Below are 15962 nucleotides of genomic sequence, written 5' to 3'. Positions count from 1 at the left end.
ATTTGATTGATTTGATTGATTTGATTGATTTGATTGATTTGATTGATTTGATTGATTTGATTGATTTGATTGATTTGATTGATTTGATTGATTTGATTGATTTGATTGATTTGATTGATTTGATTGATTTGATTGATTTGATTGATTTGATTGATTTGATTGATTTGATTGATTTGATTGATTTGATTGATTTGATTGATTTGATTGATTTGATTGATTTGATTGATTTGATTGATTTGATTGATTTGATTGATTTGATTGATTTGATTGATTTGATTGATTTGATTGATTTGATTGATTTGATTGATTTGATTGATTTGATTGATTTGATTGATTTGATTGATTTGATTGATTTGATTGATTTGATTGATTTGATTGATTTGATTGATTTGATTGATTTGATTGATTTGATTGATTTGATTGATTTGATTGATTTGATTGATTTGATTGATTTGATTGATTTGATTGATTTGATTGATTTGATTGATTTGATTGATTTGATTGATTTGATTGATTTGATTGATTTGATTGATTTGATTGATTTGATTGATTTGATTGATTTGATTGATTTGATTGATTTGATTGATTTGATTGATTTGATTGATTTGATTGATTTGATTGATTTGATTGATTTGATTGATTTGATTGATTTGATTGATTTGATTGATTTGATTGATTTGATTGATTTGATTGATTTGATTGATTTGATTGATTTGATTGATTTGATTGATTTGATTGATTTGATTGATTTGATTGATTTGATTGATTTGATTGATTTGATTGATTTGATTGATTTGATTGATTTGATTGATTTGATTGATTTGATTGATTTGATTGATTTGATTGATTTGATTGATTTGATTGATTTGATTGATTTGATTGATTTGATTGATTTGATTGATTTGATTGATTTGATTGATTTGATTGATTTGATTGATTTGATTGATTTGATTGATTTGATTGATTTGATTGATTTGATTGATTTGATTGATTTGATTGATTTGATTGATTTGATTGATTTGATTGATTTGATTGATTTGATTGATTTGATTGATTTGATTGATTTGATTGATTTGATTGATTTGATTGATTTGATTGATTTGATTGATTTGATTGATTTGATTGATTTGATTGATTTGATTGATTTGATTGATTTGATTGATTTGATTGATTTGATTGATTTGATTGATTTGATTGATTTGATTGATTTGATTGATTTGATTGATTTGATTGATTTGATTGATTTGATTGATTTGATTGATTTGATTGATTTGATTGATTTGATTGATTTGATTGATTTGATTGATTTGATTGATTTGATTGATTTGATTGATTTGATTGATTTGATTGATTTGATTGATTTGATTGATTTGATTGATTTGATTGATTTGATTGATTTGATTGATTTGATTGATTTGATTGATTTGATTGATTTGATTGATTTGATTGATTTGATTGATTTGATTGATTTGATTGATTTGATTGATTTGATTGATTTGATTGATTTGATTGATTTGATTGATTTGATTGATTTGATTGATTTGATTGATTTGATTGATTTGATTGATTTGATTGATTTGATTGATTTGATTGATTTGATTGATTTGATTGATTTGATTGATTTGATTGATTTGATTGATTTGATTGATTTGATTGATTTGATTGATTTGATTGATTTGATTGATTTGATTGATTTGATTGATTTGATTGATTTGATTGATTTGATTGATTTGATTGATTTGATTGATTTGATTGATTTGATTGATTTGATTGATTTGATTGATTTGATTGATTTGATTGATTTGATTGATTTGATTGATTTGATTGATTTGATTGATTTGATTGATTTGATTGATTTGATTGATTTGATTGATTTGATTGATTTGATTGATTTGATTGATTTGATTGATTTGATTGATTTGATTGATTTGATTGATTTGATTGATTTGATTGATTTGATTGATTTGATTGATTTGATTGATTTGATTGATTTGATTGATTTGATTGATTTGATTGATTTGATTGATTTGATTGATTTGATTGATTTGATTGATTTGATTGATTTGATTGATTTGATTGATTTGATTGATTTGATTGATTTGATTGATTTGATTGATTTGATTGATTTGATTGATTTGATTGATTTGATTGATTTGATTGATTTGATTGATTTGATTGATTTGATTGATTTGATTGATTTGATTGATTTGATTGATTTGATTGATTTGATTGATTTGATTGATTTGATTGATTTGATTGATTTGATTGATTTGATTGATTTGATTGATTTGATTGATTTGATTGATTTGATTGATTTGATTGATTTGATTGATTTGATTGATTTGATTGATTTGATTGATTTGATTGATTTGATTGATTTGATTGATTTGATTGATTTGATTGATTTGATTGATTTGATTGATTTGATTGATTTGATTGATTTGATTGATTTGATTGATTTGATTGATTTGATTGATTTGATTGATTTGATTGATTTGATTGATTTGATTGATTTGATTGATTTGATTGATTTGATTGATTTGATTGATTTGATTGATTTGATTGATTTGATTGATTTGATTGATTTGATTGATTTGATTGATTTGATTGATTTGATTGATTTGATTGATTTGATTGATTTGATTGATTTGATTGATTTGATTGATTTGATTGATTTGATTTGATTGATTTGATTGATTTGATTGATTTGATTGATTTGATTGATTTGATTGATTTGATTGATTTGATTGATTTGATTGATTTGCTTGTTTGATTGATTTGATTGATTTGATTGATTTGATTGATTTGATTGATTTGATTGATTTGATTGATTTGATTGATTTGATTGATGATTTGATTGATTTGATTGATTTGATTGATTTGATTGATTTGATTGATTTGATTGATTTGATTGATTTGATTGATTTGATTGATTTGATTGATTTGATTGATTTGATTGATTTGATTGATTTGATTGATTTGATTGATTTGATTGATTTGATTGATTTGATTGATTGTGATTGATTTGATTGATTTGATTGATTTGATTGATTTGATTGATTTGATTGATTTGATTGATTGATTGATTTGATTGATTTGATTGATTTGATTGATTTGATTGATTTGATTGATTTGATTGATTTGATTGATTTGATTGATTGATTTGATTGATTTGATTGATTTGATTGATTTGATTGATTTGATTGATTGATTTGATTGATTTGATTGATTTGATTGATTTGATTGATTTGATTGATTTGATTGATTTGATTGATTCGATTGATTCGATTGATTTGATTGATTTGATTGATTTGATTGATTTGATTGATTTGATTGATTTGATTGATTTGATTGATTTGATTGATTTGATTGATTTGATTGATTTGATTGATTGATTGATTTGATTGATTTGATTGATTTGATTGATTTGATTGATTTGATTGATTTGATTGATTTGATTGATTTGATTGATTTGATTGATTTGATTGATTTGATTGATTTGATTGATTTGATTGATTTGATTGATTTGATTGATTTGATTGATTTGATTGATTTGATTGATTTGATTGATTTGATTGATTTGATTGATTTGATTGATTTGATTGATTTGATTGATTTGATTGATTTGATTGATTTGATTGATTTGATTGATTTGATTGATTTGATTGATTTGATTGATTTGATTGATTTGATTGATTTGATTGATTTGATTGATTTGATTGATTTGATTGATTTGATTGATTTGATTGATTTGATTGATTTGATTGATTTGATTGATTTGATTGATTTGATTGATTTGATTGATTTGATTGATTTGATTGATTTGATTGATTTGATTGATTTGATTGATTTGATTGATTTGATTGATTTGATTGATTTGATTGATTTGATTGATTTGATTGATTTGATTGATTTGATTGATTTGATTGATTTGATTGATTTGATTGATTTGATTGATTTGATTGATTTGATTGATTTGATTGATTTGATTGATTTGATTGATTTGATTGATTTGATTGATTTGATTGATTTGATTGATTTGATTGATTTGATTGATTTGATTGATTTGATTGATTTGATTGATTTGATTGATTTGATTGATTTGATTGATTTGATTGATTTGATTGATTTGATTGATTTGATTGATTTGATTGATTTGATTGATTTGATTGATTTGATTGATTTGATTGATTTGATTGATTTGATTGATTTGATTGATTTGATTGATTTGATTGATTTGATTGATTTGATTGATTTGATTGATTTGATTGATTTGATTGATTTGATTGATTTGATTGATTTGATTGATTTGATTGATTTGATTGATTTGATTGATTTGATTGATTTGATTGATTTGATTGATTTGATTGATTTGATTGATTTGATTGATTTGATTGATTTGATTGATTTGATTGATTTGATTGATTTGATTGATTTGATTGATTTGATTGATTTGATTGATTTGATTGATTTGATTGATTTGATTGATTTGATTGATTTGATTGATTTGATTGATTTGATTGATTTGATTGATTTGATTGATTTGATTGATTTGATTGATTTGATTGATTTGATTGATTTGATTGATTTGATTGATTTGATTGATTTGATTGATTTGATTGATTTGATTGATTTGATTGATTTGATTGATTTGATTGATTTGATTGATTTGATTGATTTGATTGATTTGATTGATTTGATTGATTTGATTCATCTGATTCATCTGATTCATTTGATTCATCTGATTCATTTGATTCATTTAATTCATTTGATTCATTTGATTCATTTGATTCATTTGATTCATTTGATTCATTTGATTCATTTGATTCATTTGATTCATTTGATTCATTTGATTCATTTGATTCATTTTATTCATTTTATTCATTTGATTTATCTGATTCATTTATTTGATTGATTTGATTGATTTGATTGATTTGATTGATTTGATTGATTTGATTGATTTGATTCATCTGATTCATCTGATTCATTTGATTCATCTGATTCATTTGATTCATTTAATTCATTTGATTCATTTGATTCATTTGATTCATTTGATTCATTTGATTCATTTGATTCATTTGATTCATTTGATTCATTTGATTCATTTGATTCATTTGATTCATTTTATTCATTTTATTCATTTGATTTATCTGATTCATTTTATTCATATCTTTAATTTTATGCATTTCATGCTCAGTCATTCGTTTTATTTCATTCAATTTGTTAGTATGAGTCAATTTATTCTATTAATCTTATAACTATTTCTAAATATAATCATAATTTTTATGTAATAACCTAATCTAATTTGATTCGTGTATATTATAATTTTGATTTCCATTAATTTTTCTACTCATTTTATGAATTTAAAAATCTATTGTTTCGGTCGTTTTGTGGATTTCTATAATTTATTCATTTTATTTGAGATTTTGTTCGTGCAAGACTAGAAACTGTTTTCATGCCACTTCTAGTTGGGTGCCTACTTCTCGTGAGTTCTGCAAACTAATCCAATAGTGAAATGTGTAAGAAATGTCTCATCTCACTGCTAGGTGGATTAAATCGGTTTTTTACTGGCCTTCTGCTGGTTTTTCCTACCATTAAAACAGATGACAATCACAGCTTACAGTGTTCAGTTGCCTTTTTTATCTCACCGCGAGTGCAGTGGAAGTGCCCTGCTTGCTGATTTATTCGGTCATTTGATCACCATTTCTGCCTGGAACTGCTGCTATTAGACTATCAGCACCGGTGCGTAAGCAAATGCGTGTGTATTTTGATTACGCTAAACGATAATATTTTATTTAGACACCCGTTTTCGCATCGGCGTTGGTGAATAGGTTGCCAAAATAATAATCTGTTTTTACACCGGTAGTTGTTATTATAGTTACGTTACATTTTTTTGCAATCATGCAATGCTAGAAAGAAAATACATTTATTTATTGAATTCAATAAAACCATTTCAGTAACAAACATCGTTCTCTTTTCTAAAAATATTATTTTGCAATGATTGTAAAATTATTCAAACTGGAAATGTTTATTGAGATTAAAAGTTAATTATTGTTTAAATGAACAAAATGCTCATACCATTAATTTTGCCGTTTGAAGCAATAAACATTGTATTATTGAATTGAATAAGACATTTTTTTGTTCACATATGCTAAAATTTTCTATATAATAACAATTCTAAGAAATGTTATGGGTTCGGAACGGACGACCAATTCTATTAACTAATGTTTGCCCAGAAGTTATTGTCTGAAGCACATACTACGGCCGCTCTGAATCAGGAGTGTAATGAAAAGGATCTCATGCTAGATATTACAAACAGACTTGCGGAGAAGGAACCTTTACGACCATTTTCGGAGAAGGAACCTTTACGACCATTTTGCGGAAACAGTTTATACGAACGATCAGTTTCGAATACGCTTTCGTTTTTATGTATTTCGAAGCCTTTGAAGAGGAGCTAATACTATATTGAAAAGAGAAAGTTGGGTTTTACCAAATTATACGGAAGTCATCTGACGTACGTCCTTCAGACGCTGCAGTCAAATATATTCGGATGGGAGAAAAATTGCGCGTTAATGTATGTGAGAATACTGCCATACCCCAGGTAATAGACGTTTACACTGATTTTTACATAAATTTTGTAGCCCAAATGTCCATCAGCTGTGGTCATATTGTAGACAGCAGAGACGGGTAAACATATCTGGGTTTTAAGTATATTCAAAGGCAATTTTGAATCGCAGAATAGTGGGCTTATTCATGAATACTTGGTACGCTGGATTGTAACCATTCGAAATGAAAACATTACTGTACAACTTGGGCAGAACAGTATACAGTAAAACAAAAATACACTCAAGTTTTTTTTACGCGGTTTTTTTGCGCGGTATTTTTTACGCGGTTTTTTTACGCGGATTTTGAAATTTACGCGGTTTTCATTTACGCGGATTTTGAAATTTACGCGGTTTTCATTCACGCGGTTTTTGAAATTTACGCGGTTTTCATTTACGCGGATTTTGGAATTTACGCAGTATCCATCAATGAGGTTCCCTTTATCGCGGATTCTTAAATTTAAGTGGTCTTCATTTACGCGGATTTTGAAATTTACGCGGTTTTCATTTACGCGGATTTTGAAATTTACGCGGTTTTCATTTACGCGGATTTTGAAATTTACGCGGTTTTCATTTACGCGGTTTTTGAAATTTACGCGGTTTTCATTTACGCGGTTTTTGAAATTTACGCGGTTTTCATTTACGCGGATTTTGGAACTTACGCGGTATCCATCAATGAGGTTCCCTTTATCGCGGATTCTTAAATTTAAGTGGTCTTCATTTACGCGGATTTTGAAATTTACGTGGTTTTCATTTACGCGGATTTTGAAATTTACGCGGTTTTCATTTACGCGGATTTTGAAATTTATGCGGTTTTCATTTACGCGGATTTTGAAATTTACGCGGTTTTCATTCACGCGGTTTTCATTTACGCGGCTCGTATCCCCGCGTAAAAAAACCTGAGTGTAATTAAGTGATAGTATTTTATGTGTTGCTTCAATAATAATATTAACTTGCGTAACATGTGTTGTTTTCCTAGGTTGATACACGGAGCACGTTGTTATAGTAATCATATCTCATCTAACTAACCTAGAACTAGAATCAGGAATCAGTAGCGACTGTTTCAAATAGCACGTTCCCCATGTTGTTCGGAGATTTGTGCTTAAAAGACAATTATCAAAATTCACGTTGAGAGGAAGTTTCAAACCAATATTCACCAAACACATCTAGTGCTCGTGAACAAAAGGAGTATCGTCAACTCTTTCGTGACTGCTGTGAATTGCGATGAACCAAAAATAGTTTCTCCGGAATTTCCCCTCAATGTGGATTTTGACCCATACCAAAAGTAATTTTACTTTTGCTATTAATAAATGACATCCAATTCAGATTGTATGTGTAAAACATATAACTATATTTCAGTGACTTCAACCGAGTTACACAATAAATTAATATGGAGTGAATTGAAAACCCACTGTTTCGTGGCTTATAGCACTTTATTCTTGATACTATTCCATATAATTTATTTTACATTGTTTCAAATTTAATTTATTTATTTTAATTTATTTATTTATAATTGATATCAACAGACACAGTGTGGTCCTAATGATTATTTCTTAATCTATTTAAAAAGTCAAATTGTAATCTGCTACGTGGAATGTGAAGATCGAACTCGGATGACACTCTGTTGAAGGTCCGCTGCAAACCAATGATGGCACCGTTTACTCCATGGTTAGTCCGGCGAAGAGGTAATCGGAGGAATAAATTATTGCGAAGAGCACGGGGGCGAACGTTCATATTTATCGCACTGAGAAGCTCGGGGCAGTCAATTCGATCTTGCAAAATATCCGAAATCGTCATAGCACGGAATAGATCCCGCCGCACTTGCAATATATCGAGTCCAATAAGCAAACCCCGGCTTTCGTAACTTGGCAGCTGGTGAGGGTTGCTCCAAGGCAATCGACGAAGGGCAAAACGAACAAATCTGCGCTGTACTGTCTCAATTCGATGGACACCGTTAAGATAATGAGGGTTCCACACAACTGATCAATATTCCAGAGTTGATCGAACGAGTGAGCAGTAGAGAGATTTCAAGCAGTAAATATTTGAAAAATGTTTAGATATTCTCACTATGAACCCCAAACAGCGTGATGCCTTTGCGACAATATAGCTGATATGCTGTTTAAACGTCAGTTGTTCATCGAGAAAAACTCCGAGATCTTTGACACAATCGTCAATCGTGGATTCAGCTAGACAGTAATCGAATCGAATTGGCTTTTTTTTTCCTCGAGAACGTAATGACCGTACATTTCTTGGGGTTTAGGGTCATTCGGTTGAACTCGCACCATTCCGCAAAGGTTACCAGTTGGCGTTGAAGGAAAGCTGCATCATCAGTATTCCGGATTCTATGGTATAACTTGAGGTCGTCGGCGAAAGACAACCGTGGTCCTTCCAGACAAAAGTTGACGTCGTTGAAATACAGAAGAAAAATCAATGGACCGAGATGGCTGCCTTGTGGAATACCAGATGAAGCAAAGAACTCTTCGGATACACAATCACCTATCTTGACTGCTAGACGACGATCACTGAGATACGATTGCATCCAACGGAGAATATTAGTACCAAAGCCAAGTCTATCCAACTTTACCACTGCAATAGCGTGATTAATCTTGTCAAAGGCAGCTGAAAGATCCGTGTAGATAGCGTCAGTTTGAAGTCCGTCGGACATGGCATCTGTAACATATGTTGTGAACGACAGAAGATTCGTAGATGTTGAACGTTTCGGCATAAATCCATGCTGAGTCTCGGAGATATACTGTTTGCAGTGGCTGGAGATGGGTTCCAACACAGCCATTTCAAACAGCTTAGGAACTGCGCTTAGCGTTGTAATACCACGGTAGTTGTCAACTACCTTTTTATCACCTTTTTTGTGAACTGGAAACATGAAGGAGGATTTCCAGAGTTCGAGAAATACTCCGGTTGTTAGCGACAATTGAAATAGATGACAAAGAGGTTCAATTAGAGCGGCGGAGCATTTTTTTAAAATAATAGTTGGTATACCATCTGGGCCTGCCGAAGTTGAAGCCTTCATTTTGCCAATCGCCAGTTGTACCATATTATTGTCGATATTGATAGAGTTCAAAGACTGGTATGATTGAGGTACATTAAGAGCCGCGCGTGAAACCTGGGTCGGTGTCAGATTCTCGTTGGAGAAAACACTCGCGAACTTTTCAGGGAATAGTTGGCAAATCTCCTGTAAACTAGAGCTCATACGTCCTCCATAGCTCATCGTTGAAGGCAACCCGGATTCCTTTCTTTGCTCGTTTACATGCTTCCAGAATGTTTTAGGTTCGGACTTCAACTTACGTTGCACGTTTCGCAAGTAATCGGCATGGCAACGCTTCGATGTCTTTTTATAGACTTGGTTAACATGAACGTAGTGTTGTCACAGCACGTAGCCCCCAAACTTGGAGTACTTCTTCAGAGCGGCTCTTTTAGTCGCTTTTAACCGTCTCAGTTCTGCAGTGTGCCACGCTGGGTGCTTAGATTGAAGGCCACTTCTTTTGGGTACATAGCGATCGATAGCATAGCTCATAACATTGGAGAAGGTCTGCACTGCAACGTTGACATCATCATTGTCGAGAATTTCAGTCCAGTGGATATTCGACAGGAAGCCAATAATCCTATTATAGTCGGCTTTTCTAAAATTATAGCTGACGGTGTCAGAAGCATTGCAGTCATGCTTCACTCGAATCGCTTCAAGCACTATATGCAGAGGAGGGTGGTGTCTAACAGTTTTTGCCAGGGGGAATGGTGCTGCGGTAACTTTTGGAGCGTAGTCAGATTTGCTCGAAAAACAAAGATCAAGGATTCTGTTGTTCTCGTTCACCACATTATTCGTTTGGCGCAGCAGATTTAGACTGTAGCAGTCAAGCAAACTGGTGATACCATTATGAAAAGATGACAGTTCGGGATCAGTGAACATAAATCCGTCAGAAGCAGAGCGCCATTTTAATCCGGAGAAATTGAAATCGCCAACAATCAGGATCTCATCAACCGGGCTTGCTTGAGCGGAAATCCGTTCCAGTGACTCAGTATGTGAATCAATCAATGTCGAATCGCGAGTGCGGTCCGGTGGGAGATAAACCACGCAAAGAAAAAGTGCGTAGCCAGCCAGTTTGATTCGCACCCACACCTGCTCGACACAGACCCCCAAAGTATCGTCAATCAGTTGCGCTTTCAATCGACGATGGATAGCCACAAGTACCCCGCCGCCGGTAGCCTTGAGACTGTTGCGTGAGCTGCGATCAGTACGGAAAACATCGTAGTTGGCACCAAATGCTTGCACTGACAGAGTGCTATCGCTAAGCCACGTCTCTGTGAGGGCGATTATGTCGAAGCATTCATACGAACTTGCTATCAAATAATCGTCGATTCCTGAATTCATACCGCCGGCATTCTGATAATATATGTGTAGGTTTGAATGCCGCGATTGACTGGAAGCGAGGAGCTGATCAATGCTTGCATTAACAAAATCAGGTTTGCCCAACAAACATTTCGTGGTTTTATAAACGTTTTAACAGTTGCTTTATTCAGCTCTAGCTGAACATTGGAAGTATACGTGTAATCATATATCGTTTATTCCACCCTTAAACATCCGGGATTTGGAGAATTTATTCAGCTTGTCTGTTTAAGACACATGAAAGAACAATTCTTCAGCACGTATACAGCCTGAAGAAAACCACAGTACAGCTTTATCAATAAACCTTTTCGTTACCGCTATTCAGCTGAGAGAATTATCATAGGAAAATTGTTAAAAAAGACATTTATTTCAAGTTACACACGCCATCAATCTCTTTGGAAGCCATATTCTTTTATTAGTGTTACGTTACAGTTAAAGAAAAATTGTATTACCTTGTTGGAAGTCATATCACGTACCTGGATCCGAACCAGCAACCTGTTGAATACTAAGCACTTACCTTACTGTCTGCACCAATCTTGCATACATCGAATGCTTAAGATTTCACCGATGTACCGACAAGTCTAGGCTGCTGAATAGAGTCTGTACAAAGGCTACAGTAGCCTTCTATAGATTTGAGTGAACCTATTTGGCTTGGGTTCGAATCCCAACCTACGATAATTTTTTATTTCAATTTTTTTAAATTAATAATTTTTAGAACATTCGGGAATTTTAAATTAGATAATTTTTTTTATTTCCAAAATGATGATTATAGTCGTTTTGTTTCCAAGGTGAGGATTTATGGTTGTCACAAAACATTTAGATAAGTAAAAATGGGTGTTATATGAAAGTGGTGGTAACTGAATGATGGATTGAAGTCATTTATAATTCTAAGGTGGCAATCTCCTCAATTTATTTACCACTCCCTGCCAAATGATTTTCTTTCCATTGCGATTTTTTTTGGTAAGCGCACGTCGCTGTTCGAATTCAATAGTTTATTTATTTATATCAACTAAGTTCGCCAGCGTGAATAATCATTTCATTGTACCTTTGTTTGCAAGTCGATGGATAGAAAAAAATCATGGTGACAATGCTGGTGTCAAATATTTATAGCGACGTTGGAACAAAAAGTTTCTCTTGTGTTCAATATGAGAATATTCATGTTTCACAAGTAAACAGACCGTTTCGAATTAAAAGGAAAATTTACATAAACGAGGGCGCGTGTGATTTGGTAAGCTTGTACATTGAAAAACTGTAAATCGTGTATTTCCCGTGGTGAAAACTCAGTAGATATAAAAAAAACTAAATAAACTTTCTTTATTTCTTTATTCGTTTATTGATCTATAGCTCCTTAACTGTAATATATGCAAAACATCTCAATTGGAATATACCGAAATAATAAATAAAATCCTTCACTTAATAGTAAAAAAAAATTGTGTGTGTGTTGGGACTCAAACCCAGGTCGGTTGCCATTCCTCGTGATTTGCTAATCGCGCCAATTTTTGTAGTAGTTACAATTACCTTTGTTAAACACATAATTCAGCTAAAAGTCAAAGGTGGTATAACGGCAAATGTAAAGGTAGAAACAACCTTTTGAAGACATGTAGTGCAGCTTAATGATTAAAGGTAATAGTATTGGTAACAGCATCGTTTATTCAACTCGCAATTCAGTCTAATTAAGATGGTTGAATAAAAGCTTTAATATTGTCGCTATTACATTTATTAGCAGTATAGTTCAGCCTAGTTGAACTGGCGAATACTGGATTTTAAATAGGCTGAATAAACTGTTAATGTTTAAATAGTTCAGCGAAAGTTTTATTCAGCTTACATAACCTTTAATCTGCTTTAAATCAACACGTAGTCTTATAGTTCAGCTCCTAATGTTTGTTGGGTGTACTTGCCGTTGGTATCGATTTGGAAGACCCCTTCACCACTCCTGCACACAGGACCGGGACGACTGGTGAACGCTGACTGCAATGGCTCGACTGTGGCAGGGGGATCAAGGGCTTCCATAGTGCTAGCTGCAGTGCGTCCCAGGGTGCGATGAGTCATACCAGCATAGCATAGAGTGCTTAGTCCTTCTGTGATCGTTGTAAAGCCGAATGTGCTATGAAGAGACGTGCTCGTTACGATGGGATCAAAATTTTGTTTTTGACATTGAAGATTCACAGCGGCGGTAGAGTTGTGTTCATCAGCAGACTGTAAGTGAAATTTACATTGAGGGCGTGCAGCATCTTGTATTGCTTCGGAAGGACATACACCCTTCTTGGCTTTACCTGACACAGAAGAAGTCGCCGATTCGTCAGGTAGACCGAGATTGCTCGCCGGGGTACAAGAAGATGGACAGACGAGTTTATCCAGAACAGCTTGGCGTTACTGTCCACCACCAGATGGATTCTTCTCCGCCGCAATCCTGATGATAGGTCGTTGGATTTTTGAATTGGTCACAAATTCACGGAAGTAGATGTTCTCCGGCCAAGAGTCTTTGGACAGAGCCTTATCCCATGTATGATTTGCTAACGCCAACTTTGAAAGTAATGAAGCAGAGATGAGAGATCTTTGTCTTTAGGAACTAGACGAACTATTCTCGGTTGCAGATTCTCCCCCAGACAATCTTTCACAAGGGTAGAAACTTCATCATACGTCGTGCTGGGATCGAATGCTGACATGTAAACCCATAACAGCTCCTCAGGTGAATCCACGAATATTAGGAATTTTTGTTTTGAGCGAATCATCTTCGCGTTTGCACTTGGGTGTGTTTGAAACTGGATTATATTCAGCAATTCGTTTCCAAGGCGTTATAGTTGGGGATAACGGTTTTGAGTCAACTTTAACCGAGAGAGCTTTGACGACATCTTTCAAATCGGCTATGTCATTCTTTATAGATTTCAGAGAATTGTCGTCAGGCACTATGTCGCAACAACGCGAAGCCATTCTACGGAAATTATCATTCGAGAATAAGTCAGCACAGCCGTTGCACATCCAGAATAGATTCCGTGGGTGGGTTCCCAGGACGTCACGAACATCATAATCCATCTTGACGCATATCATGTGGAACGAATTACCGCAGTATCCACGACATGTGATTCGATCAGAATCATTAACCACTTTCGAACAGTTGTTACAAGCCATGCTTTTGATGTAGAAATAACGCCTAGCAGGTATGCAATATGCGCAGGCAAACGCTAACGGGTAACGTGCGTCAATGGAAGCGAACTTGCACGCAACGTGCGACAACTCAGCTACCCACCAGCAGATGTCGCCTTTGGCGAAAAAATTGAGCGTAACGTACTGTGCAGTGATAATGTCAAGTGAAAACAAAAATCACAAACAAAAACTATCACTTTCACGAATCAACACTAGCAGATATAATCGTGCTTGAAGTCACGAAATTTCAATGCACACGTACTACCGAATAACACGATAAACGGATAAAACAAGAATAAAAAGAATCGCGAGTGTAAAACATTAAAAATATCAAAAAAAACTATCACCTCTACTGACGACCGGAATATAGCAAACAGTGATGCCAATATCTTTGTTACAAAAAAGCATAATAAACTGAATATAGTGTCTTGTTTCGACGATTGGAATATTTCGCCATTATATTAACTAACTAATACTTTTCTTGCATGTTCTCCGAAAGAAGAATATTTGTTTACATTGCACGATAGGTAGTCATCTAACTGTTCGATAGGTAGATTTGGGTTGACTCTGTGCGAGCCTTTATAACATAAACAAGGCCTTGGCAACAAGTAGCCGCTATCCGGCGCTACTATCGGCCAATAGGCTTCCAGTAATCGATATATGAACTTTGCGTGCACCTATGGGTGAAAAAAATTCAATCGGAAATTCTGGTTGGTTCTATTTCGTATTCGTAATTCGTATTCCGGCTGATTTCCCGAAAAAGCTTAACTGTGTAGTATTCCGGCGCCAATAACACAACTAATTCTAATTACAATCGGTTGTATCACTGGAGCTGAAATACTAACTACAACTACATCTACTTCAAGAAATAAACATTAAGTGCGTACCCTAGAGCAAATTGGTACACACGAATTCGTGGCGCATTTAAAAAAATGCATTTAATTTCCATTTTTGCAACAACTTTGCACTCCCTCACAGAAAAGTTTGTTTGACAAACGTCCTACGCTGATCCACTTTGTTCGACGTTTTGCTGAAAGTAGGGCAAGTTTTTGTAGGGTTTTGACGTCTTACACGCAAAGCAAAATACATTACACGCAACGCAAAATATATTATGAATTTCTATTTTGATGGAAAGAAATGCATTTAATTTCGCTGATTTTTAAAAATGCATCACAAGTGATCTGCCCCTAGCGTTCGCTGCTTACCAAATTGGTCATCAAATCCACATCCATGTATCCACAGTTTGCATAAAATTGTCGGAGTAAGTCAAAAACTATTGCAACGAATTAACAAAAGTGGCTATCCCAGAATTATAGGACATTTCTACATTGTTCGACGCGGAATACTTCTAGTAAATTTATAATAAACATCTTGAAACAAGCAATTTCATTGTCCAACAATAAATTATAAAGTTAATTAACATTTTGTGTTACTGTTTCTAAGAACAATATAAGAAATGTTAAAATGTATTAAAAATATCATTTTTATAAGTTAAGTACAACCACCCAACCACGTCTACTCCCGCCCTCCCCTTATTTACAGACTAAGTGAATTGAATTCCAAGTGCATTCACGTGGGCCACAGCCTTGTCCAACTAACGAATTTGATTCGCTAGTTGGACCGACTGATAAATGTCAAAAACTCTCCAAAGGAGATGTTGGCAGTGTAAATGCATCTGTTCATATCTCTAAATATTGTCAGAAAATTGGACATGAGATTTTGACGTTCAGATGCTTTTTAGTTGGATAATGGTCCAACTAGCGGAGGTCCAACTAAAAAGTGTCTAACGAGCGAATCACGACTGTACACCACAACAC

The 15962-nt window shown here is 33.4% G+C and overlaps 1 protein-coding gene across 1 annotated transcript in view; it reads left to right on the top strand.

The window, feature by feature from the left end:
- LOC131678069 (neuroendocrine convertase 2) overlaps positions 1-15962 on the top strand; it is a 388069-nt gene that overhangs the window by 297229 nt on the left and 74878 nt on the right. The window lies entirely within an intron of this gene.

Source organism: Topomyia yanbarensis, chromosome 1, assembly GCF_030247195.1.
Source record: "Topomyia yanbarensis strain Yona2022 chromosome 1, ASM3024719v1, whole genome shotgun sequence".
Taxonomy (NCBI): Eukaryota; Metazoa; Arthropoda; class Insecta; order Diptera; family Culicidae; genus Topomyia; species Topomyia yanbarensis.
Note: the sequence above shows the minus strand (reverse complement) of the source record. Positions and strands in the feature narration are given on the sequence as shown.